General features: G+C 38.5%; 1 long non-coding RNA gene across 6 annotated transcripts in view; it reads left to right on the top strand.

Annotated features, from left to right (window-relative positions):
• Nucleotides 1-24,051, top strand: part of LOC113842384 (uncharacterized) — a 29,885-nt gene extending 5,834 nt beyond the window's left edge. Inside the window, exons 1-4 of one of the 6 annotated variants that reach the window (XR_003494816.3) lie at nucleotides 19,223-19,353; nucleotides 19,892-19,964; nucleotides 20,550-20,649; nucleotides 21,939-24,051. This is a non-coding gene — a long non-coding RNA (uncharacterized lncRNA). Of the gene's footprint in view, nucleotides 1-19,103; nucleotides 19,199-19,222; nucleotides 19,442-19,891; nucleotides 19,965-20,549; nucleotides 20,650-21,938 lie in introns of those variants that run through there. The other 5 variants (XR_003494815.3, XR_011803765.1, XR_003494814.3 and 2 more) reach the window with 5 other exon arrangements.
• Nucleotides 24,052-25,288: the final 1,237 nt, after the last annotated feature.

The raw sequence follows: 25,288 nt of genomic DNA, 5'->3' as shown, positions 1-25,288 counted from the left end.
ATTCTGACTAATACTGTGAATTTTGTACTTATGGTAAAGTTAATCACTGTCTTTTGTGCATTGTAGATTGTGTTGTGAATTTCGTTGTTTTATCTTAAACCAATGTTAAGCTCAATGTTACCCCATTAATAGCCCCTGAAATTATGGCTCCTATTACGAGCAATATCATGGGTTTCCTGTGGGGAAACCACAGGTTATTTTTTCCGAATGTTACAAAACCTTATTATCAAAGACTGTTAAGAGAGGTAGCAAGAGAAAACTTCTTATCTTGGTAATCCTGCACTGTCAAAATTTCCATTGAAAGCTAACACTGCACACTTGTGCAGCTTTGGGTGGGGTTTTTTGTGTTGCGTGATGTGAAATTGCTGAGCAGAGTCTCTGCATGACTAGCTCAGAGCAAATAGAACAGATGCCCCTTCATCCAAAACCTGCAGAAGTGTGGCCTTTTCACTGAATTCAATGGATTTTATTTTCTGCTCAGACAGCTGCTCTATTCTGAGAGAGATGTAATCTCTGGTGGTGTTTCTTTCAATAGGCACAAGAAGAACGAATTTCCTAGTAAAGTTGCTATAATCCACTTACCTGGTTTTAGGATTTTTGTAATTCTCCCTTGACATACAACCTTTTGTTATCACAGCATGACTAATGTTGGCTCTTAACTGGGCTTTGGCCTAATCCCTCTTTTGGACACAGCAAAACTTCTGAGCTCTTTAAAAGCTGCTGTAGACCTAAGGTAGGCTGTCTGGTTGGGGGTATGTTTTAGAATTCAGACTCCACTGTATACGCTGCTTCTCCCACCTCTCCTTGCCATGACAATGCAGGTAAAAGCATTTGAGCCCCTTTGTTTTCTCCTCTAATATCCTACCTGCTTTTTATCCTTGAGAGATGCTGTTCCCCTGTTATGACACAGTTGCTGGAGGGCAGTAGGAGTACTACAGCATTGGGAGTCAAGGGGCATGTTCATGGACCTAAGTCTGTAAAGTCAGAGGCATTAAGGAGGAAATAATTTAAAAGAAGAAAAAAAAAAAAAAAAAAAAGCATGAGCCTGCCTCAACTTAATCTTTGTGGTTACACGTTTGCCAATAAGCCAACTTCTCTGCAGTGCAGCTGAGCACTTGTGAGACATCTTAGATATCTTAGATCCAACCCATGTGCGTGTAAATTCTGATGAAGACCTGAAATAGTGGTTATAAAGATAATTCTTTAAAAGTGGTCAGTGATGCATTGGAGTAGTGAGCTTGGTCTGAATCACTTAACTTCTAAAGCTTTCAGCTTAACAACGTTGTGGTTCCATCTTTCTGTTTAAAGTAGTATCTGGTAAGCAGATAAAACCACTTGTCTCACCATGTACACGCCTGTTAAAAACATTGTTTTCTTACTACTTCCTGCTCAGCAGTGGATTTGGCTACAGAGTAATGCGTGCTAGTTTTCTCATAGCAAAAACTGCTAGGGACTTGTTAGCGTTTGCAGAAAGCAAGTGCACAGGTGTGCAGAAAATGTTTCTCTCATCCCACAAAGCGTTGTAAGGCTGTAGAGTGATTGTTCTATATTTGACACACACGTTTTGACGTTTCTCAGAGGCCAGAGAAAGTATTATATGTTTAAGGTGTTTTCTTTGAGTCTTGGGTTAAAGTTCTTGGATGAAGTAGTCAGGATGTGGACTTGAGCATGTCTCTATGTGACAACTGAAAAGTGTAGTCATGGGCACTAGTTAGGTGGTGTTGGCAGCCTTGTCCTGTCACAAACAAAGGTTGTGTCCTCAGTGGAAGCAAACTATCCCAAGAAAAGTGTCATGACGCATTCCACTAAGGTCCATGTCTAACAAGGTAATTGCATTTCAGAAGTATGGCATTGCTGGAAAACTGATCAGCTTTAAGCAAGCTCTGTGCTTTTCAATTCAGATTTATATCCTATCAATCAAGAATAATCCTATGATTTTGGTTTTGGCTTAGTTTCTAATCTAGGGTACTGCAGTCTTTCTATTCATGTTTAGTGCTTAGTATCTCTTCTGTTGAATCTATTTGACTAGTTAAGTGCTTTTCTCTTTCTTGAAAAGATGCTACTTATAAGTATTTTTCCAACTTTTTGTATGTGTGCTGCTCCTTTTTCCATAGTTGATGCTTAGGAAAGACTTACCCTATGGGCGATTATTGATGCCAACAACTTATTTTGTGTGGCTTAGTACTTTATTTGTAGTACTGTTCAAGGATGTAGGAAATGTTTGTATGAGTTGCTCTTCTCCTTCTGTAATCTAAAGAACAAAATTGCATAGTATTTAAAGGTGACAGGCAACATATGATTTTATTGCTATTTAGAAACTTCTGTTCAGATGCTGATTTAACTGATAAATAAAAACCTCACATCCTTCTACTTCACCATTGATGTATATATTTAGGTTCAGCTCTCTATCAGAGAGCTGATGTGACCATATAGAGCAAAGATACTGTGACTGGGCTCAGTTTCAGCCAAACACACTATACCTCTGTATGAGCACTGCAGAAATATATAACATTTCTGTCTTTAAAACTCTGTGAGATTTTAGCAAAAAGTGTTTTAAAACTAAGTAACTCATAGAATAATGCTTTAGGCCATGCTCTGCAGCTGCTGGAAAGAAAGGCACTCATAAATAGAATTCAGAAACTTGACAACATTTCCTACAAGACAAGGAGGCAGGTAGAGCAAGCCATTTTCTAACCTTACCTGAACCTCCCTGATGCAGAGCGGGCATATTATTAAGTAGTACAGGGGATGGAGAGGTATACTGAGGTAGTTTATATGCTGTACACCTGAAATACACATGACAGTGGGGGAAAAAAAGCACCCCTGAAGCTTAAAAATGAAGTGAGGCAAGCAAGGAAATGGTATTACTATTTGATCTTTGTGCACTAAGCTTTATTTCCTTCTTAATAGAAGACTAAATATATTCTTGAAAAAGTTCATCTTTGCTGTGAGCTATAGCATCTTGGATAAAGCATCAGTTTTATACCTCACTCTACCTGAAGTGAAGCAGTATTTTAGGAGGATGGCACCACGCTAAAATGGAGAGGAGGGCACAAATAGTTTTCTGTAATCCTTGGAAACACTTACCTATTTCAGCTGAACAGTCACAATCTGGGTGATGCAGCTACGTGGTGAAAGAAAAAAAAAATGTGGTAAAGGCTGACCATTCTGGTTTGTGGCTTTCTCCTACTGAGTGCTTTTATTTAGTGTTTGAAATGTGCACATCATGGCTTTACATCGTGGAACAGTTACAGAGGGTCATTTTTTGTGAGACAGAGGTGTCAGGTTCTGATTTTCCCGACAAGCAGCTTTCCTGGAGTTCTGCTACAACTCATTAGCAGTAACAAGACTGAGGAGTCTGAAGAAAAGCTGGACTTTTCTTCATATGTATGGAAGACTGCTTGTCTTTTAAAATTATTGACTTTCAGAGTACATCAAAAGTTTGCACTGAATATGCTTATGAACAAAAGTGCAGCATTTGATTGACATGCAAACACCAGAGTTTTTTTTCTCTATAGCTAGAGGCTAAGGAAGTTCTTTTAAAGAAGCTGTTGATATTTTTTTTCTTTTTTTTTCTTTTTTTTTTTAATTGAGAGAAAAGAACCTCTGAGGTCATTTGTAGCTCACAGAAGATTTTTATTTCACTGCTTAAGCATGTATAATTGCATGCATGATTCATACACTAATGCTGTGACTTGGTACTAACTTTTTTTTGCTGCTATAATATAATGGAATTCTGTATTTTAATGTGCCCATGCTTTCAGCTTAGGCAATGCTGAAATCCAGACGGAAGCTATACAGAATGGAATCTGTACTCAACTCCTTTTTAAGGCATCATATAGAAGACCTCTTGCAGGACTGTAGTGTCTATCCTTGAAACCAATAAAAATACTTCATAAACTGAAATCAATGAATGCTGTGTGCATCGTGAACAACACGATTGTACACCCAACTCAGAACTGCAGTCAGTTCTGATATAGAATCTCTCTCTTATTCAGCAGCAGCCCTGTGAGATTGTTTAAGGCCATGATGGAAGGATGCCATCAAATGAGAAATGCAGACTAGCTACTCCTGATTAGAGGGTAATAACACACAATTTCCTCCATATGCTGGAGTAATTTTTTCTCTTTTTGTGAACCTATACTACCTTTGAAGTGTTGTATGCTCAGAGTCTTGGGCCTGTATTTCCCCTGAGCTTTACTATATTTGCAAGTTCAGGCCCTAAATGACTTGCTGAAAGCACTAATTCACATCTAATTTAAGCACAGGAGAAATCTGGTAATTTAATGCATTTAAAAGCTAAATGTGTCCAGGTTTTCAGGAAGGGGCATTGTACTAGTATTTCCAAAATTCCTGGAGCAAGGGAGTTTCTACCCTACCTATCAGGCTTGTGTTTTATAACATGACTAATGTACCAACTCAGCAACACTACCCCATGTTTGTGGAGAGCCTGACAAAGTATGAGATACTACCTGTGCTAGTCCCTTTGATGCCAGTATTTTTATAGTAGAAGAAGTTTCATTTCAAGTTTGAAACAGCAAAGGATGGGAGCAGAAAACTATCAACATGAACTTAACTGATGCATCCCATGCAGTACTTACAGTACCATCCTTCTACATCTCTGCTTTCCTGATGTGACTCCTCCTGTTTCCACCATCCTGGCTGTGAGGTGAGTGAAGGATTCCTGCCCTGGGCTTACACACAGTTAGTAGTTTGCTACTGGCAGCCTATGTCCTGAGCACTGTCTTCCCTGGTCTGTCCTGCCTCCTGTGTGGGCCTGGAGCCTCTCTTCTGCATTACTTCATGAGGTTAAGCTCACAAGGTATAAGCTGTGCAGCAAGTGATGGGGGAAAGTTGGGTCAGGTTGTTCTTCTCTATGTGAGAGACCTGACAGCACCAAGGCTAAAACCAGAGGCTTGTCCAAGCACACCAGACTTTAGTAGCATGTCACCGATGCCTCCTTTTAGGAGGTGAAGGGAAGGGTATGCAAATCCTTAAGACTTAGAAAATGCAAGTATTGAGATGTTACCTATGCCATTAACCCTCCTTAGAGCAAATTGGCTTCTTCAGTGGTCAGAGAGGTCCTGTGATCCCATATTACTGAGCTGTGGGGTTTATTTTTACAGATCAGCCATATTCCTCTCACCAAGGCTGCCAGTTAATTGGCAGCTGCCTTGCTGCAGCTCAGAGATGAAGATGTTTGTTATCCTGGAGGGGGATCAATAGCTGCTGCTTTTCTTCCAATGTCTGGTTTCTGGCAAACATTAGGACTTTTCTGCTATTTTAACCCAAACTACTATTTAATTAGAGGATTTTAAAACAGTCGATGCATCCATCTGTTGTGTGTGAAGACTTTCTTGTAATGATAAGCTCAGTAGCCAGAACTTCAGATCCTTTCAGCAGACACCTGTATTAATTTGGAGAGCTCTTCAAGTGATGCTTTCTTTTGGGGCCAACTCTGTTTTGCTGTTCTCATCTTTCTGCTTTAAGCACAGAACTAAGCACTGTGCAGTCAGCAGGAGCTAGAGGCTTGTCGCAGTGCCAATGAATTTTTCTCATCCTCTTTTGTCTCCCTTTCCTCCTCCTATGTTCAAAGGGTGGCTTATGTTGAGAGAACAGAGCACAGAGTGAAAACAAGTCCATATACACATTTCAAAAATGTCAGGTCAAGATATATAATTCAGTTTACCACAGCAGAGTGGCATTTCCAAGACAGCACAAATGTAATATCCTTTTCTGTACCTTAAACACCATTCAGAAACATGGTTTATGTTGGAAGAAAAGTACTGGGGGGTTATGTTTTTTCATTAGAATGACAAACAAAAGAAGTTGAAAGGACTGGGTGTCAAAGCTGTTTATTTATGCAGTATTAGGTGCTATCTTAAGGTGAATATTCCCACTAAGAAAGAATTGGTGAAAATATAGACAGAGACAGTGAGTTTGTAAGTCTCTATGTATGCTTTTCAACAGGACATTTTGGAGATGAATTCCTTTGCTCTCAAGAAATTCCTCAGGTTATTGGTGTTTGAGTTTAACAATGAGCCTACTACATCAAAAGTTGAATGGGAGCATAGGCCTTGCTAGAAAGGGCAACTGGGGGATACTGCTGGGCAAACAGAGGGAAGATTTAAGATGAAGAAAAGATAAGAAATAAAGAAGAGATATGGGAGAAAGACATAGGGCAGAACTGAAATTGTTTCTATAAAGGACAGATAGTGAAGGTTCCTAAAGTGTGGTATGCTTCTTTAAAATAGCCAGAGGGATACAGCTTTGGATGGTGGAGCTAATATGTCCTCCTCAAAATCTCTAGGGGGCCTGCTGGGGGACCAGGGACTTGGAAGTGGACAATGGACAAATAAGGCCTGTCCATTTATCTGGAAAAATCTATGAAAGTGTTGAAGCTTAAATAGCCTCACATCCAGCTACTTGCTTCTCTCCCTCGCCTGCTCTGGGGAAATACTCCACCTCCTGAGAAGGGCAAAGAGTCTGTACACATGAGCAGAAGACTCAGAACAAAAGAAATAGGGGAGTTTTTCTAAGTTTAAATAGGTATCAGCTGTGCAGGAGCCAATTCTTGAGGAAGCCTTTGTTCTCCCCCCATTCGTTGTGGGTTAACTCCCCCACCAGAGATGAAGGAACTTGATCTCTGACCTCTGGAGAATAAGGCCCCAACAAAGTTTGGTAAGGAATTAAGAAGTCAGTAGTGCAAAAGGCATAACCTTGTTATTTTTATTTTCTGATGGCAGACATAGCTTGAAAAGCACTCTTTTTTTTCTTCTTTTATTCTTTTTTTTTTTTTTTTTTTTTGCTGTTTTAGTGCTGTCAGTGGCACTGTTTGCGGTTTGTGGGCTTGCCGTTATTGTCGTGGGTTGGATGCATTTTGTGGTATGGGTTAATTTCTTTTTTTTATAAATCCAGGTCACTTCATATAACACATTAACTTCAAAGCAGCCTGTAGTGCCAGACTTAGTAAGAAGACATGAAAAAATTAATGCCAGTTGTACAAATCTATAGACTTAAAAGGCAACTAGGAAAGGACAAAGAGTCCTGCACAGTACTGCGTCGCTTTTATGTAAGTGTGCCAACTGGCTTGATTTATGTGTGTGTGTGTGTATACTTAGACTTATTTTCCTCCTATTATCCCAGAATCAGGTTCTGTTTTGTGGTGGCTCTGAGGCTGTTTAAAGGTTGCATGATATTCTGTTACCTTCCTGAGTTACGCTGGAACAGATGTCCAAACGCTCCATTTCCAGAGGACAAGGACTTATGTGCCTGGCTGTGGATGTGAGGACATCTGGTTCTGCCACAGTCTGGACCATGAATTCCTCTGTTCTGGAATCAGTAAAAGAGGCTGGTATTTGTGTGGGTTTCTCAGCTTTCTTCACTTAGACATTTTATCTCAATGTAAACGTGATTGGGGTGTTTGGGATTCTGGTAGTCTAATAGGAGAAAGTGATGTTACAGGAACATGCAAGGTGTTTTTGCTGTGTCTGAGATGTGTCAAACTTACACACTGACTCTAAACATGGTCTTCACCAACATGTACTGTGTTTGGGCGTTGTCAGATCTGGTGTCACTCTGCTGCTCAGCACATTCCTACCAAGGCAACCATAGACAGAAGTATGGTGAGATGGCTTTTGTGGCGCTTTCAAAGGAAGGATCACTTTAGTATTTACTGAGTGGTAGCCTTCCAGGGAGGCGTAGAAATCCTGCATGGTTTTTGGCTTGTTTGGTTATTTACTGGAAGAGATTAATCTGAAGATCCTGGTTGAACACACTGAGAGCTAATATAATTATTGTCTAGCCATTTTAGAGGGAAGAAGGTCTGGCAATTTAAGGAGATTAAGAGGGGCCTATGGAAAAAGCACTTAGAGTTTTCTCCCTAAGGCAAGCAAGCACTGTTTCTCAGAAGTAGCCTGTGATACCTAATATAAAGAGCACCATCTACTGATGCAGAAGAAAATGAACGATTGTAATACTTTTTTCTTTCTTTTCCTTCTCCATAGTAAAACCATTGCTGGTTTTCTGAATGCGGGTCTTAATCTGGATTTTGCTTGTCAGTAACAATATGGTTTATTTATTAACTACCCTTGCTAAAGACGCTGATAGATAATATTGTGTGTTTTATCAGTTTATCAGTCTATTCTGTCCCTCCCCTCAGTGATGCCAGCGAAGAAGGGGCATAGGTAACATCCATAATGTGCATTGATATGCCTGCTGAATATAGTAGTTTATTTCAGTACCAGCTTAGAACAGGCTGTCAAGCTTCCATGGACTGTCACGGGTCCTTTCCAGTGCCAGCTCCACTCAGCCCCCTGACTGAAAGCTGAGTGGTTTGTAATAACCTTACCCAACAGCTTTATGTGCTTCATGCTGGAAACACTCCACAAACCTCCGGGACTTAATACTGACATGGTTTGCTGTGTGTGGGAATGGATCACGAGGGTATTCTTGTCAGCTCCCAGACAGACCACACTGTGTTCATCTTAGAAATTTAGCATTGTCTTAAAAGGAGGAAAGTGTTCTTAGGGTACTCTTCACTTTGCTGGCTGTAGGTCAGCCTGACCTGACACCCTCTGTTTTGAAGGAGTATCTGTATTTGGAGAAGTATTTTCAGCATTGGGTCTCCATCTCAGATTCTCTATCATAAGTGCTTCTTGTTCAGTGCCAGAATAGGCATGAAATGGAATTCTTCAGAATCCATAATTAGTGAATTAAAAGCATTTGCTTGAGTACTCTTTTTGGAGGGGATAAGGGTGAGCACATCACCTTTGATCTTTAAATAATTAAAAAAAAAAATCACATTTGAAGATGCTAGATGCTTCCTTAATCTTTCTGATTTAGAAGCTTACCTTAAGTCAGTTTGGAGACTAACAATGAGACCTTCACAACTACATGGGTCTCATCCATTGTAACTTCTCTATCCTGTTACTGCCTGATGATATGTGAACGAGGAGCTTTGCCTAGCTTCCAATTTTACAGAAATACAAGTCTGCCTCTTTAGTTGTACACCAGCACCACTTAGTGCTGAGATGTGTCAGAGGTCACTAATGGAAAAATAAGTTTATACATCATGGTATTCAATTTCTAAGTGAAGCCCAAGGTTTTTGATTGTTTGTTTGTTTAAGTATTTCTGTTACACGTTAGTTTGTGGGATCTCCCAACTATTTTTTTCTTCTCTCCTTTTTTTTTTTTTCTCTTGAACTTATACAGCTTGCAGCAGCAATTCCTACTGTAGTAGTACATCTGTCAAGTGCGCAGTTTATGCACTGGAATCCAGGATAAGAATCATTTCTTGGCCACCTTTTGCCAGCCATCAGCCAGTAACTACCAAAGTTATGGATTCAGCAAATGTCACAGTTAAAATTTAAGGATTCTGGGTGTTCTCTACGTTTCTGTGAACTCTAATTCATATGCACAGGCTGAATAAAGTCAGAAGATGATCAAGGAAAAGAAAATATTAGGGGGGGAGAGGGGGAGTTAACTTCTTTTCTTCAACTTTTAGATAGTAAAATGCTACATGCTTGTAGTTTTTTCCCCTCTACCAGTTAGCTCATTTAGTCATGGGGATTTTCCTCTTACAAACCCTGTTTTACAGAACAAGGCCAGTCTTTTGGGTTCAGTTTAGTGCAGATGTTTCACAAGAGAGGAACTTGGAGAGAGAAACTGTTTTGTTTTCTTTTTTTTTTTTTTACTGCTTATATTTATTTGTGATTCCCTTAACTAGGGAAAAAATCTAGATCTAGAATCATAACAATATCAAGCTCCTCCTTTCCTAGGAGGAAAGGGGGAAAAGACAGAAATAAAGCTAGTCTGAACCATTCAGCTATTCTCAATACGTTCTTTTGGATGTCAGGGGAATGTAAGAAACAAATGAAACTACTCCTTACTGGTTCTCAAAACCAAACATGAGCAGAAGGAAGCTTGCAAGATTTTTGTGCATCATAACCTTATACCAGGCAACAACTCTGTTGCCTTACATATTTAAAAATGACACTTTGAATACACGCTCAAGATGTTTCCTTCATTGTCACAGATAGCATTTGGTGGTTGCTTCTTGTCCAAATACTGATCTGCTAATGCTTCCTTGCAAAGAGCTGTCCCCCAAAGCAAGACTGAAACACTGTGCACAGATCACCTTAATGGAGCTCTGCTATATAAAGCTAGGAAGTGGAAAGTGGTCCTTGTGGCACACAAGGTTCTAGATATTTGGCCTATGTCCAAAAATTTTGATTGCAAATGAGCATGAATGATCTTCATTGTCCTCTCCAAAACCCTCCTTGCCCTGGTACCTGTGTACAGTAGAAAACAGCAGTGTAGAGGGGTGGCAGCTGCAGAAAGACAACAAAATCTTTGGGATTGGGCAGAGGGAAAACAAAGGCTCATCTCACTTGCATGCAGAGCAGTCACATGTCAGTGAGGGACTAGGGCCTACATACATGTACCTTGAGCCTAGTAATAGCAACCTATCAAGCTGATGAAAACACTGACTCTTTTTACTGCAGGGTGAATGGAAGGATGTCCAAAAGATAGTTAAAAGCTTATTATGGAACAGCCTTTAGGGTTATATAGTTCTCTCTTTGGACCTGTTTTTGGCTATCATCACATCCTTTGGTTTTTATCCAGTACTGGGGAAGTGCAGAGATAGAACTGTGTAAAATGTCCAAGGTTGTCAGTTATCTGACAGTGGCAAAGTCTGCCGGACAAAGACCTCTGTTCTTTTTTCTATGCTCTATCTAGGCTATTTTCTTATTTCATTTAAAGACTTCATTTCAATTTCCTCTCCATTTAGTAAGTGTATTGAAAGAAGGCATTGTTGCTTCTTTCTTTCATACTAAACAATTTGATCATAGTAACTATATTGTCCAGTAAAGGAAATCAAGTAGAGAATTAGTGAGAAACTCCGTTGCTAGAAAAGCTCAACATTTTACAATAAAATATTTTTAGGATTAGAAACTTTTCTATACATTAGATAGAAAAGTTTCTGATTAGTATTGTATTTTTTTTTTTGCAATGAATAATGTGACTATTGTGTCTTTGCACAGTGACTGGCAGAAAATCATTATATGGTTTAATTTAAATACTTTTTCATTATTCTAACAAATGTGGGTAGATTTAAAAAAAAAAAAAAGACATGTTTGGGGTTTTCTGCTCTCTGTTTGAAGGTTGTCTTTCTTCTTTAAATGTGAAGCTCAAGCAGGTCTCACAGCAGAGATTATGCTTTAGGCACAGCAGTGCAAAATAGTCTGCTTCGTGACACTTTTTTTGGTAGAATTTTGGGGTTTGTTCTTGAACTGAAACAGAAGATATAACACAAAGTTAATCAGAAATACAAAAGTGTAGCTGTGTATTTTTCTTCTGTTCTACACGCATCAGCCTACAAATCTTAAAAACGGTGTCTTGAAACATGAGTTGTCCGAAAAAAAAATGCTTCTGTTGTATTGTAAGTCTGGTCCTGCCAAGCTATGGGCACAAGTAAGATAGCGAGACTTCATGTGTTGACTTGGTTTGAATGTTACTCACTTATTTATTGGCAACTTTTATGGATATTTGCATTTATATCTATGGTCAAAAAAATCAATCCAGATAACATGAGCACTTTCTTTAAGAATTCCTGGTTGCTGACATGCATGAAGTTTGTGGAAGACCTGACTCTTTATTTGTATCCCTGCTCTGTATACACAGGCATAAAGGAGGTGGTGACAGAAATGGCAGAGGCCCCGGCACAAGAAGAAGAGATGAAATGTCTGCATCTGAAGTTAGCTGCTGATCATTATCAGACTCAGGATAAATACTGTTCAGCACCGGGCTCTGGTGTAGGGTTGCCCAGCTGACCTTGGCACTTCTTTCTCTCAATTCAGTATTTACACAATGACAATGCGAAAGAAAATAACACACTTTTTCTGTTTGAGTAACCTGCCTTGAAAGCTCACAATTAGAGTCTGTAACAACATTTACTGTAAGAGTTTTTCATCAAAAGGTCACTTCAAATAAAAACTAAACTTTTCATTAAAAACGGCTTTGATATTTTGTTTTTGGAAACGCTTGATCAAATAGTTATTGAAGATTCCCTTGTTGCAACACCATTTGGAAATATTTCTTCCCTCAACTGCTGTGGATAAATTTTACTCTGCAGAAACTCATTTTAAATGGTTGACTTTTTGCCACCTTTTTGGTCTGTGCTTTTTTCTTCAAAGGACGAAGTGTGTTGGAAGTACAACTAGTCAGGCTGATACGTCTTTACAATGCTGAGCACAACAGAAACCCACGTTTCAGTGGCGCCCTCTGGCTGCTACTGCCACAGTTGTTTAATCTGGTTTTAGCAGAAGGACGGGCACAAAGGAAACAAGTATTTTTCTGATTGACTAAAAACAGGTATTTATTGCTTGGAGTGGAACTCCAGGGAAAAATGAATAAGCTAAGTGGAACAAGGACTTAAGAGACAGGAGGCTATGAAATTGAGATGCTAAATAAATGTAAGCTAAGTAGGAAAATATGTGGCAATGGTCAGTAATTAGGTAATGAAAGATATGTAGCGGAAGAGTCAATAGCACCAAAGTCACCTGGATGAAAGGGGACACTTCTATTTAAAAAAAAAAAAAAAAAAAAGAGGAGTACTCAAAGCTAAAGGGAAACAGATTCGTATTGCTGTTGAAATAAGGGAAACAGATTCATATACATATTGCTATTGAAATGAGATGTGAAGAGATATGGAAAAAGAGAAGTCTGGTGAATTAAACAGAAAATGAAGGTGGAGGGTGGAAGAAATAAAAAATAAATATTCTGGTGTTGCTTTTAGCAGGCTTAGCTCTCAAGGGGCTGGACCATCTCCTTTTCTTAACTTCTGCATGTAGGTAGCATGTGCTGTAGAAATAGCTGGTCAGCCCCTGCTGAGATATTAATGAATTTGCTGAAGACTTCAGTGAACTGGTGTCAGTTTTCTCCTCCTCCCTCATAAAATATGGTTAAAATGCTGCCTATCTCTGCCTGTTCATATTTCCTAACAAGTGTTGGAGTACTCTGGTGGAAAGCACCTTTACTAAGGCACTAGATAATGGGACTGGTGGTCAGCTTCCCAAGATCAGCTCTGGGGCTCCCAGTGGTGAAAGCAGTGTCTCAGAAGTGTGGCAGAGATCTGTGAGCCTGGAGTTTGTGCAATGTGTTGAATACAGCTAGGCAATTTGGAGGATTTAGACGATGGTTAAGAAGATAAATGCTAAAAGAATGAGGAAAGGTCATTGGCCTTTCAAGATATCCAACCCTTGTTCACAGCACTGCTATACAGTGAATAATTTAGTCTCTTGATCCTGGTTGCCTGACCAGCTCATAAACCCATTTAAACCATCGTACTTCTAGCTCGTATGATTCACCATACCCTCTTCAAATCTTAATTTGATCCTGTACACCTCTCCCCTATTTAATGCCTATTAGACATGAGTGAGGCTGAAGACTATAAGTTTCCTGCACAAATTAAAAGCTAGCTATCCGTGTTGTGCAGACTGCTTGTAACACTACCTGAGCTGTCCTTTTGATGCTGAAAGCAGTGTGTGGCTGAAGATAAGAGTGTATTGGAAAAATAACCATCTTGGCAGCATGGTTCCTGTGTGGAACAGGCCCCACATTAAGAACTCTTTAGCCACTATCTTGCACTTTAGTCTTTCTAAGAGTAATTTAAGCCAGGGAAGAAACTGAGCAGTCCACCCACCTCTGAAGGTCAGGAAGAAAACTGTGAGAGCTCTGAGTAAAGCAAGCTCAGACTTGTTACCAAGGAGCTCCATAAATTTAGGGAGTTGACTGGTGGGTACTAATCTTAACTAATGGTTGAGGAGATACCAGCAACATCCATACTCTTACTCAAGTTTTAAAGCTTGGTGCAAAACTGATTTATTTCAAAGTTTTTGTTACCTTGGACTAGAAGTTTATTAATGTTTTTGGGGAAGCTTCTGTGGACTAACAAACAAAAACTTTTTCTCTTATTTGCTTAGAGTTTTTGGTTCTCCTTGAGTTTTCTGAAGGTCTTCCTATCCTGAATAACAAATTTTTAGAATGCAGTAAAAATTCCATTTGCAGCTAACTTTTCAGTAGGTTGCTCATGCTAGCAACAGTAAATTGTTTTATGTGTTAACTTTAAATCCTTCCAAAGGGGACACAATTTCTGCTTCATTTTAGGAACAGAAATTAAACAGATCCACAAGAATTTTCAATTTCTTGGTCAATTAGCTGTTATCATGCTAGATGGTGTGCAACGTGTCTAGCCTGTCAAGACTCCAGTCAAGTGACTGAGAAATGACGATTGTACTGTCACATCCAAATGCAAACTTGCATGGAAGATGATAGTTCAAAGCACAGCCCGTGTACCTTGGAATATGCAGAGTAAATCCACTGAGTCCAGGTAAATTACACCGGTTCCTGACTACTTTTATGAATGCTGGTTGATGTGAAACTAATAGGAATTATAGGAGTTGGTAGTTATTTCTGATGCAAGTAAATAACAACACATTCTATTAAGAGAAGGGGAAAGGAAAAGCAGTGATTTGTGGTGCTCAGTGACTGTTACATATTAATAGGTTGTCCTGAGAGGAGCTAAGTTTGGTCTGTAACTGCTGAGTATTTCTCTTGCTTTTTAGCTCTCTCTAACAGCAGTAATAATTCAAAAAGCTACTATATATTGTTGGAAGTCAAATGGAAAAGAATGGGGCATCTAATCAAACATGTTAAGGAATGGAGGCATACTTGAAGGCAAAACTCCAGCTAGTACTTGACCTGGATGGTAGGTCAAAAAAATATATGCTGCTCTGAAAATTACTGCCAGGGTCAACTGGCTGGTCAGTGCAGTGTGCAGGCCATATTTGCATTTGCGTTGTTTGGGGGGTTCATCTTGGAATTTTGTTATTTTGATTGAAACAAACAAAAAATATATAAAAAAATGTTGATGGCTTGTTAAGATTATTTAGCATTAGAAAAATTAAAAGGAAAGGCAACTTCTTTGTTGAGGACAAAGAACAAAAGCAGCCTGAAATCTACATAATATTTTTAAGGAGGTCAACCTTTGCAGTTAAATAACTGTTCCCTTTATATCTGTAAGACCTGGGCACCAGCTTAATTCTAGGAAACTGAACTGTGTTGCTGACTCTGAGCCTGGCTTGCAACTTGCTATACAAAATTAAATTCTAAGACTCTTTTTTTTTTCTTACACTACTTGTATGCAATGTTAAATCATTAAGGGGGGGTTGTTTTGTTTTGTTTTTCCATACAAAGTGCAGTAGATCTGTAACTTTCCTGGTAAGGAACAAGAAAAGTAGGAGAATATTATGACTTTTATAGTTCAAGGTCATTTATCTTTCCTTCATGTTACTCAGTCCTGCAAAATTCATTTCCACATATATCAAGAAATCTCTTGATGGCTGTGAATGTGATCTACCAGATGGAGATTTTATTTGAAGCTGGAAATAATTTTTAGGAAACATCAAGTTATTTAGGGTGTAATCTTGTACTTGCAGTGGCAAAGATACACCTTAAAAGAACTGAAATAAGATTTTATTGTAACTAAGTCATTACATACAAAGTTTAGGCAAGGGTGTTGAATTTTCCAGGACACCAGAAATAGGAGTGCTGTTTTAAAAAATAGATGCTGTATCTAAGTATTAGAGTGTTTGCCAAACATTAGTCCAAAAGCATGGAAATAAGAATAAAGGACAAGAATCTTGAGTAGTCTAAATATTACACAGTGTACCTATGTGACTATTTTTCATTTAGTGTTTTGGACTGGTATACATTTCCTTATATGCATATATAAGGAAATGCATACATACAGTGTGTATGCATACATACATATATATATATGTATATACACACATACTTTGCACTGTGATTCTCCCTGTCAAGCTCCCAAAGTAACTCAGTTGTTTACATGTACAACTACTGTTATATTTAAGTAAGATCTTTGTTACATTTGATTGCTTTTCCTGCCCAGTAGTCTCCTTTGTCTGAAGGTAGACAGCATCTTGGAGGAGGAAGGTTTACTTATCTGTGGTTGCAAAGTGTCAGACACAGGGTAGGTAGAGCTCAAAATAAACTGAAAATTGATAGGTCCTGTGTGTTGTGTTCCTCTAGTATGTAAAGGTTTGGGGATTGTGGAGATCATAAACAATATCTATTAAGCCATTTTCAGGTCATCTTCTTTGGGAAAACACTAAGCTAAAGTATCTTTAGTTATCATTGTCTTCTTCAGCAGCACAGCTACCTAGACTATAAATGGTACCTTCCCTCCTCCCCCCCCCCTCCCCCTCTTTAAAATTTGTTAAAGGGGTTTTGTTTGTTTATTTGTTTTTTTTCTCTTTTAACCCTTTCTTAAAGTTTGAAAATACTAATGTCAAAACCTTTTCATTTAAGGTGATGTGGGTTTCTTTTCCTTTCCCTTTCCAGTACTTAAAATGCAAATGCTGTGGAATAGTGTCATTAGCAAGCAACTATCAGCTCAAGATAAAACACTCAAATGCTCAAATGAAAGTTGTAAGTAGTTTATCTCCATCAGCCTACTAGAATTCTCTTAATAACCTTCTTACCGTGTCTTCTGGATTCTCATGGCTACTGAACAAGTTCTACAACAGTCAAATAATATTAAAACACTAAAAGTGCTTAAATCTCTGAATGACCATTTGATATTATTTGAATCTTATAACCACTTTTCTTAGATAATATCTTCTGATAATATAAAAGCTCTAAGCATTTTGAAAGCTCACCTTCCTTCCCTTTGCATGTAAAAGAAGATCAAAACATACTACTTAATAGGGTAAAACCTTAAATAATGGAAAGTTGCTCCTCTCATTAATAGACCAGAAATTGCAGTAGACTTGGAGGGGAGTACGCTGAGTTTTGTAGGTGTTGTTAGTAAGATCCTCCACGCTTCAGTGATAGGAAGGAAAGGCTGATTTGGAGCCATTCCAAGTAGTTTCATGTCAAAAGAGAATCTATTCCCTATTTTCATCATTAGCAGAAACATTCCTATTCAGATATTTTAAGATTTCAGATGGACTCAGAGCTTTCCAACCATTTTTCTAGAAATGTCTTAAAATTCTATTTCATCTTTTGGTGGCACACTGGAATAACAGAATTAACAAGATAAAACTGAATCATAGAGAAACCGGAGGCAATGTACTGCCCAATGGTTTAGGGTCAAGCGTTTTATATTGATAAACTGTCTGAACTGTTTTTCCCCATTTTCAGGATCAGAACGGCGTTGCAAAACACTTTTTTCACACTGAATTTTTAAGACACAACTTTAATTTTGTAGTGTACTTCTATATTATTTAGGTAACAAGGACAGAAATAGAAAAAGCAGCATTATGTCTGGTATAAACATTGCAAGGGTGCCTCTTTGTTCAGATTATTAGGACTTTGGCAAAGCAACAGGACAAGAATTTCAGAAGAAAAGAAGGAACCTTAAGAAGGAACTGGACTTATACAGAGTCTGAGTTAATTCATCAAATCCTGCATTGCTTGCAACCAGTCACCTTCATGAATTAGAAAAATGTTCCTTATTTTTTCACCTGCCAGAGAGATTTATATAAGAAACATTTAAAAACACATTTTGGATCAAAAAAAAAAAAACAACAACAACAACAAAAAAAAAAAAAAACACAAACAAAACAAAAAAAAACACTACTCCTTAGTAGTATTTAACTTATTTTCTTTAGCTTAAGAAAGTGTTGTTGAGGTGCACTAGAGGGGTTTAAAAATACTCTTTGAAGACTCTTCACATAATTTCATCCTTTTTTCTCAGAATATTTTGGGCCAAGTAAGGAACTTGCATTAAAGCACAACCCAGAACAGCTGTTGCAGGTGCTGTGCCTCAGAATTTGTGGGATCTCATATTGGCTAAGACATGAGAAAGGAAATGCTCAGGAAATTAAGCTACATGTGTCCATATGCAAAAAGCCATTGCTCAAATTTAATTGGCAGGATTACAAATCAAAAATGCCATAGTTAGCATAATTTTGTTTTGATGATACTGTTAGGGATTAGGAGTATCTCCAGAGAACATACAGACCACAAATTGTCAAAGGAAAGCGACAACAATTCTCACTTCAAGAAAAACTTCCAATTTGCATAACTAGCCTTGACTCATGGTGCAGGTTTTATAAATGACTTTGTCAATCTAAGAGATGCTTGCATTTCAAATTATGAAGCCCTTGTGAGTACAGACCCATTACTCTGAATGGAGAGGCCATAAAAACATCAGTACCTTTGACATAAAACTGATGTATTATGTAATAATGTTTCAAGTAGAACTTGGAGCTTCATTTATCAGCAACGTCTGTAGTTGGGTTTTGTACAGGTTATGAATGAAACCCTGAATGTTTCAGTCACATCACAGATGCTAATAAAATGGCATAATGGAGAGGCTGAGGGAGATGGATGCAGGATGTTATCACTCTTTCAAGCCGACTGTTCCCAAAGAATGGGGGAGGAGGATGGATGGGAATATCTACTTCAGAACAATGCTAAGCATCTTACTACAGATAGAAAATTGAGCTGTTTGATGTGGGAGCTGCCAGACTAAGTAGGCAAAAGGCAGGTTTCTTACCTAACTCAGTTTGCGTAATTCAGCTTATTCTAGCAGCTTGTGCATTTCACTAGCTGCTCATCTTGACCATTGCATTTCCCTGTATGTAGGTCAAAATTATAGCTGGGAAAGTAGGAGATGAAAATCCAGCAACATGCACCTGTGAAAAGAGATTTAAAACAGAGTAGAGAATGGGAAAGGGTGAAAAAGCCAGAATTCATAAAAGCCTCAGGATACATTTAAAGCTAAGATGCAAACCAGCCAATATAAGTGAAAGCTGCTCTTTCTGTCTCATGGTAATCCATGTGCACGTTAACAGACCCAGTGAATTAGTGAGTTAAGCCTTCTCAACCACAGCCTGAAGCTGGAGCTCCCCTGACTGAGCACCTGGAGTTTGGTTTCATTTCTCTAAGAGCTCTTGGCACATATCTGCAGCATGGGACTAAGGCTGCCTCCTGATAGCACTGACTTGTGTCATGTGTGAGTAGTTAAGTATGACAGGAAGAGACTCCTGAGTACATCAGGTCAAGCCTATTTAGTTGCTACTCTGAGCAAAAGCCAACTGAATCCTGGCCACTTGCCTAAGTCAATGTACTCTGCTTTATATCTGAAAGCAGCTGAGAAAAAAATCAAGTAAGCAATGCCTCCTGTGAAGCACACCTGCCATTACCTTTGCATCTCTTAAAATATTACACTCCCTGCTTTTTCTTGTCCTCCAAATGTTCTGTGTCCAAATCCTCTTGGGGGGGGAGGGGAAATGAAGGCTTTCAGACCTATCTGTTGTAAAGGTGTGTACTCAGCCAGAACACTAGTTTATATCTGTTGTCATTTTGTTTGCATTTGGGAACATCAATAAGGCTGTCACAGCATTATTAGGTAATACGACTTAATTTCTTTAGGGGGTTGTGTAGATAGATCTGTATGTTTCTGTCATGGGATGTTTCTAATGAACTAGAAGGCAGTGCAGTCTTTTGTGTTGTGTGTTGTTGTTAGTTGTTGCTTCATTGTTTTGTGTTTTGTTTTTGTTTTTTTTGCTTTTTTTTTTTTTAAGTATCTGACTACTCAACTTTTTAGGAACTATTTACTGTTAGAATTAATGAAGTAGCTACTTGAACTGCAAGATTCTTGCAAAGATACCAGGCTCGTTTTAAATTTTTTCTGAGATGCGATGATAAATACCTGATATTTTTGCCACTTTGAAGAAGAAAATTAGCTTTACTTTTAACAAGAATTTAGAAAAGCATACAGTTGTATTAGTTCTCACATTAGAATCTGAGACTGTAGTTAATCCTGTGCTTTTCAGATTTATGCTTTTGATTCCCACAGTGACCACAAATCTGCTCCTGAAAGCTTTTCTCTCCTGCTTGTCTCAGTCAGATCCCACACGCTGTTTTTCAAGGTGACATGCAGCTCTTTAGACATAGGGGGAAGTGAGGAAGGAAAGGAGAGGAGGAATCATTCCATTATAAATTGGTGTAAAAATGAAATAAAACACTAAGGTGTTACACAGAAAATATTGATTCTCACAGAGTATTACAGGAGCAGTGCATCTCCACCTTTCGTGTCCTCCTAATCCTATTAGATAACACCATGAATAAGTAGCTGGCACAATAACAAAAGCCAAATAAATGCTTTTGAACTGTTGGAAGTATGAGGGAGGTGGGGGGGAGCGGAGGTGAAGAGAAGTATAAAGCACTGGAAGTCTGACAAGAAGCCAGGAATGTAATGCCTCTAGTTATCTTCATAATGGCCATCACTCAGATGTGTCCGTTTTAGACTTGGGAAGATTCTCCCAGTGGTATTAAATCCACCGGAGACTTTGATTTCAGTATCATCTTGCATGAAAGTTCTTATGAATTTCTGCTTTTCTCAGTATTTTGATCTTTCTTTCTCAGCTAAACTAAGAAAGGTGTCTATCTGGGCTCTGCAATTTGAATATTTTTTAAAATAATGTGATTCTGATTGCATATCTCTCTTTTTCAAGGTGTCCTACAACTTAATTATTAAGAACAAGGAGGTTGTGGGGTACTTCTGTTACCTCAGAGCCCCTCCTCCTCGGAACTCCTTTGCAGCAGAATTTTCTGGTAAGCATCCTGTGCATCCAATAACTTTTGGGGTTTTGCCGTTTTTCTTTTTATTCTAATGACTATATTTGTGTAGCTCAAAGTATCTACATAGCATTTGCCTCCCATTCCACATAGGAAACTGAGACAGAGAAAAATGAGTTGCACTCAAGACAACAATGTCAGCATAGGAATATGATTTATATTTGAGTCCACATCTTTTCTGTCTAGTGACTTGTTCCATCCTCTTCTTTTCCAGCTGACTAGGTCAATTGTCCTTTAGTGGAGGGAAACACATTGAAGCAATACAATGTTCCTTTCAGATGCAAACTATACAGAGTTTCCTAGCTGTCTAACTCCAAACCAGCAAACCTATACCTGTAAATCACACCTGTATTAAGAGATTTTCCACAATAAAGATTCTAGTGTGAACTAACTGAACTTCTGAAAATTCAGATGCAGCTTAAGGCTATGACTCCAGTTACAAGCAGAACACAAACCCAGGTTACCAGAGAGGAAAGGGAAAGAGCAGTTGGAAGGTTTCTTTGTGGCAAATCAGATCCACAGTTTGGGAAGGAAGTGAAAATGCACATCTTTGTTAAAAATGTTACAAAAAAAATCAACACCTCTAAGCAGCAACTGTAAGCACTTTTTCTTTGTAAGTCTTTTTGTTTGTTTTTTGTTTTTGTTTCAGAGCACCTTGCTAAAATCTAAGAGTACTAAAAAGGAAAGGCGTTGCCAGGGCTTAGGACACCTTTGCAAACTCTAAGCCCATAGCCGTACATGTACAACCATTGACTGCCAGTTGTATAGCACAAGTGTGGCAGGGAATATAAGACTTTTTTTCCAAGACGCAAACTTATGCTATTTTGGTAAATAAGAAGTCACTTTCAGTGAACTGATATGTGAAATACATGGTCTATTCACAACTCTGCCAGTGGCAAAACTTCCAGCAGCTGCAAAGTTTCTACCTGCTATAAACCCATGACTAGAGGACACCTTTGTGCCAAAACAGGAAAGTTGTATGAGAATGTGGGCAAACTCGGGAATTATTCATGGTTGCACTGAGTGTCAGCCTGTGGATAAACAGGTTTTCAGTATTTCAGGTTTTCAAACTTGCATGGCTACTCCTGCAAGTTTGAAGATTTAATATTATGGTGAATTTAGCTTTTATTCGTTGGATGCCAAATAATTGTATTTTTTTTCCTCTTGTGTAAACATCCTGTTTTTTAACTGTATATTGAGGAGAAAAGCTTGTAAATGGAGGTTAGCAAAATCCTATCATATATCTAATTGTGGTTTGCTTCCAGATATGAAGGTGGTTTTAGGTATGCTACCTGGCAAGCATGAAGTCCCCTTTTCCTTGGCTGAAGATTCTTCACTTCCAAGAAGACTCCACCACTCAGAAGATTGCTTTCAGACTTTACTTCCCATTACTATTGGATATGTTGTGTTTAGTGCCAGCCTGCATGTGCTCAGGTGACAAGGTTAGTTTCTCCTACTGGAACATGTTTAACATGTTCCAGTAGATGTCAAATTCGACCTTAAAGGGAGACATGAAATCAAACGTAAAGCAAGCATTGCAGATGTACCATATTTAACATAGGCTGTGCTGGGAAATGCCTGTGTTGTCATATAGTCTGTAGAAATACAAAGCACATATCACTTAAAAGGTCCAGGTTTGTTGTTATGCTGATTTTATAGCTCTTCAGATACTGTTTCATGGTCCTAAGTTTTCACAGTAGGTTAGAGCATCATTTATATCCTGGTGTCATCACTCACTAGTGTTACTCTCTAGTGGCTTTAAAATAGCTGTGATTAGAAGCCTGCTTGTTAGGATGGGGGAAGCAGCACTATTAATATTGTGTAGCACTTGTCTGCCTCAAGAGCCACCTGAGAGCAGACTGAGGTTAAATAGTTGTCCAACTGTTGTACAGCAACAACTAGTATAACAAAAACTAAACCTTCCACATTCAGAAATGGATTGAAGTTGATATAGATTAAACACCAGAGCTGGATACTCAAAGTCATTTTCTGTACTCCATCCGTTGAAGGAAGATTGTGTAACATGCCTTTTCATAGAGTCAAGTGCAGTAGTACTTGATGGTTTTTGGAGTACTTCCACTAGCACTGACAATTGCAGGCAAAGCAGCAGCTGCCACCTTCATGGTCACGCCTCAGAGGGAGGTTACACATGTGCACATCATAATGAGATAATAAAATTACAAATTACTACTCTGTTTGGATTAATATTAGAGAAGGATTTGAGAGACCTCACTCCAAGTGAGCATCTTTGTGGGAAAGTCCTTTGAATGTTTCCTGGCTTCTCTGGATGCTGAGGGAAGTATTGCATTTTTCCAAGCTATCCGAGGGCTAGGAGGTTTTATAGTGAATTATTTTCAAAGTAAGTTAATGGTTTCCCAAATGTAATGTGGAGCTGCAAAGGGTGCTTCCAAGTACTAGTTCAGAGAGGTTTTTGCCACCTGAGGTATTGTGAGATACTTTATATCAGGAAAACATCCTTGTGCTCCTTAAGCTCCTGAATATTTTTGAAAATTTAAATTCACATTCAACTGCTCAAATATTACAGCTGAAAACTGTCCTATACTTACTAGTTGCTTGATTCAAGAAAACTGTGCCTTTTCTGCATATTTTTTAGTCAAAACTAACTAAAGATTTCTTCACCAGAGGTTGAGAGACAACAAAAGTGTCTGATGTCCCTCCTCTTAGAGGTGACTAATTTGGGTGTGTTGGGAGAATGTAAAACCAAATAAAGGGACTGAAATAAGTCTTTTTGCAGAAGTATCTGGAGTAATCACTGCAATGAATGAAAAATGATTTTTAAGTTAGGGGTCTGAATGTTTCGGCTTCTATGGAAAGCAGCTGGTTTGCAATTGCTTTTTGTTTCCATGCTCCCTTATTATAGATGTCTGAAAACTACTTTGTTGTGAGTGCCTGAGGAGGAGTGTTGCAGAAGGTTTTGCTTCCCTTTCTTTCTGAAAAACAAGCTGGTGAAATAGAGTTAAGCATTCATCACAAATTTAAAAACTCTCACATGAAATCTGGAATGTAACTTGTAACTATAATTTTAGATGTTATGACAGAACTGAATCAGTGCCCTAGAAACGATGTACTTGGTGAGTATTTGAAGTGTACAGAAATTGCCTTGCTTCCAGGGAAGGAAATGAAGTATAAAAGCTTTAGATCTAGCCCAAGATTCCCAGCTCTTGGACTCTCAGGTTTAAATCTGAATGTATTTTATTCTCAGTATTGGAATAGGGTGTAAACGGAGTTCTTAAAAGATTTGACACAATGTATGGCCTGTCATAGCAGTTAAGGATACATTATGCAATTATATCATAGAAGTTGTTTGTGATGCCTTGTTACCTTTTGAACCAGTAAATGAAGTTTTTAATTACTGAAGTGTTGTGTCTGAAGACAGCTAATACTTGATGTTCCAAGAGCTGATAAACATTTTCTGTGACTTATAAGCCATGGATTTTCTCTGGTGTTGCAAACAGCTTGTAAAAGAAAAAAAAAAAGTCAACATTTATTTTCCTAGGTGTTAAGAAAGAATCTGCATCCCATTGGTAGTCTGTAAATCATTTACTATTTCTGGTGTTTGGCTTCCTCTACTGCACTGCATCAGTCCGATACGGAATAACAATGCTCTCCTGAACTAGAGAACAGTAAATGACAAGTGGGAAGGGCAGCTGTTAAACACTATGAAAAATGTGTTTCAAAGTGGTCAGAATTCTTGAAGCTTGTTAAGATTCTCTGAAATAGCTTGGAGGTTCACCAAGCAAAACTATCATCTGCAGTGACCTGAAGGAGGCACTCTTATCCAGAATTCAGTTTTAATAAGTATTTCTTCTACCTCAGAGGCAGACAGACCAAAAGTCCAGCTGAACACTATTAAACAGACCCCAAAGCCCCTAAGAAGTCTTGTTTTAGTATGTGAAACTATGGAAAGATTCCAAATTTTCACATCTCTCTTACAAACCTGAATGTCTGGTCAAGATCATGAAGAAAATGTCAGTGTTTCCTATTAAATATATATCTATATTTATTTATCTGAAGTCTGGAAATGGAGAAAGCATAGACTCATAGCTATGCAACAGGAAAAAATATGCACATTCCCTGAAGACTGAAATGCAGTATCAGGCTGGTTGAGGCCATAAAAAGCTGTTGTTGAAAATAATAGCTTTTTTAAAAGTGAGGCTAACAGAGAGGTTATTTCTAATTCAGAAGAGATCAGTTTGCTCTATTTTATATGCATGATAAGTAGAAAGATGATTTGGGAGTGTAGGTAAGAGCAAGTGAAACATAACCAGCTGAAGACTAATACATCCCACATTTTACTAAATCAAGGAGAAAAAGTAATAAGCTGGTACGGACTTTGAGCAGCCTCTGCCTACTATATACAGGCAAGCTGATCAGAAGACGTGTGTTTTATGTTTCACATGTTGCTTTTATATAAACTGCTATGAAAGTATGACTTAACTGGAAATGGGTCCTGTCCCACTCCTGAAAGTGAAGGAGATGGCTCAGAGCCAGGGCAGGAGCTGCTCTTCAAACTGGGTAAAAAGGACAGGATACAGTACATGCATGAAGCAGGTTACCTCACAATTCCTGTGGTTTTACACATACCAAGGACTCT

The sequence above is a fragment of the Anas platyrhynchos genome, chromosome 1 (assembly GCF_047663525.1).
Source record: "Anas platyrhynchos isolate ZD024472 breed Pekin duck chromosome 1, IASCAAS_PekinDuck_T2T, whole genome shotgun sequence".
Classification (NCBI taxonomy): domain Eukaryota; kingdom Metazoa; phylum Chordata; class Aves; order Anseriformes; family Anatidae; genus Anas; species Anas platyrhynchos.
The sequence above is the reverse complement of the archived record's forward strand: the minus strand, read 5'-3'. Positions and strand labels throughout refer to the sequence as shown.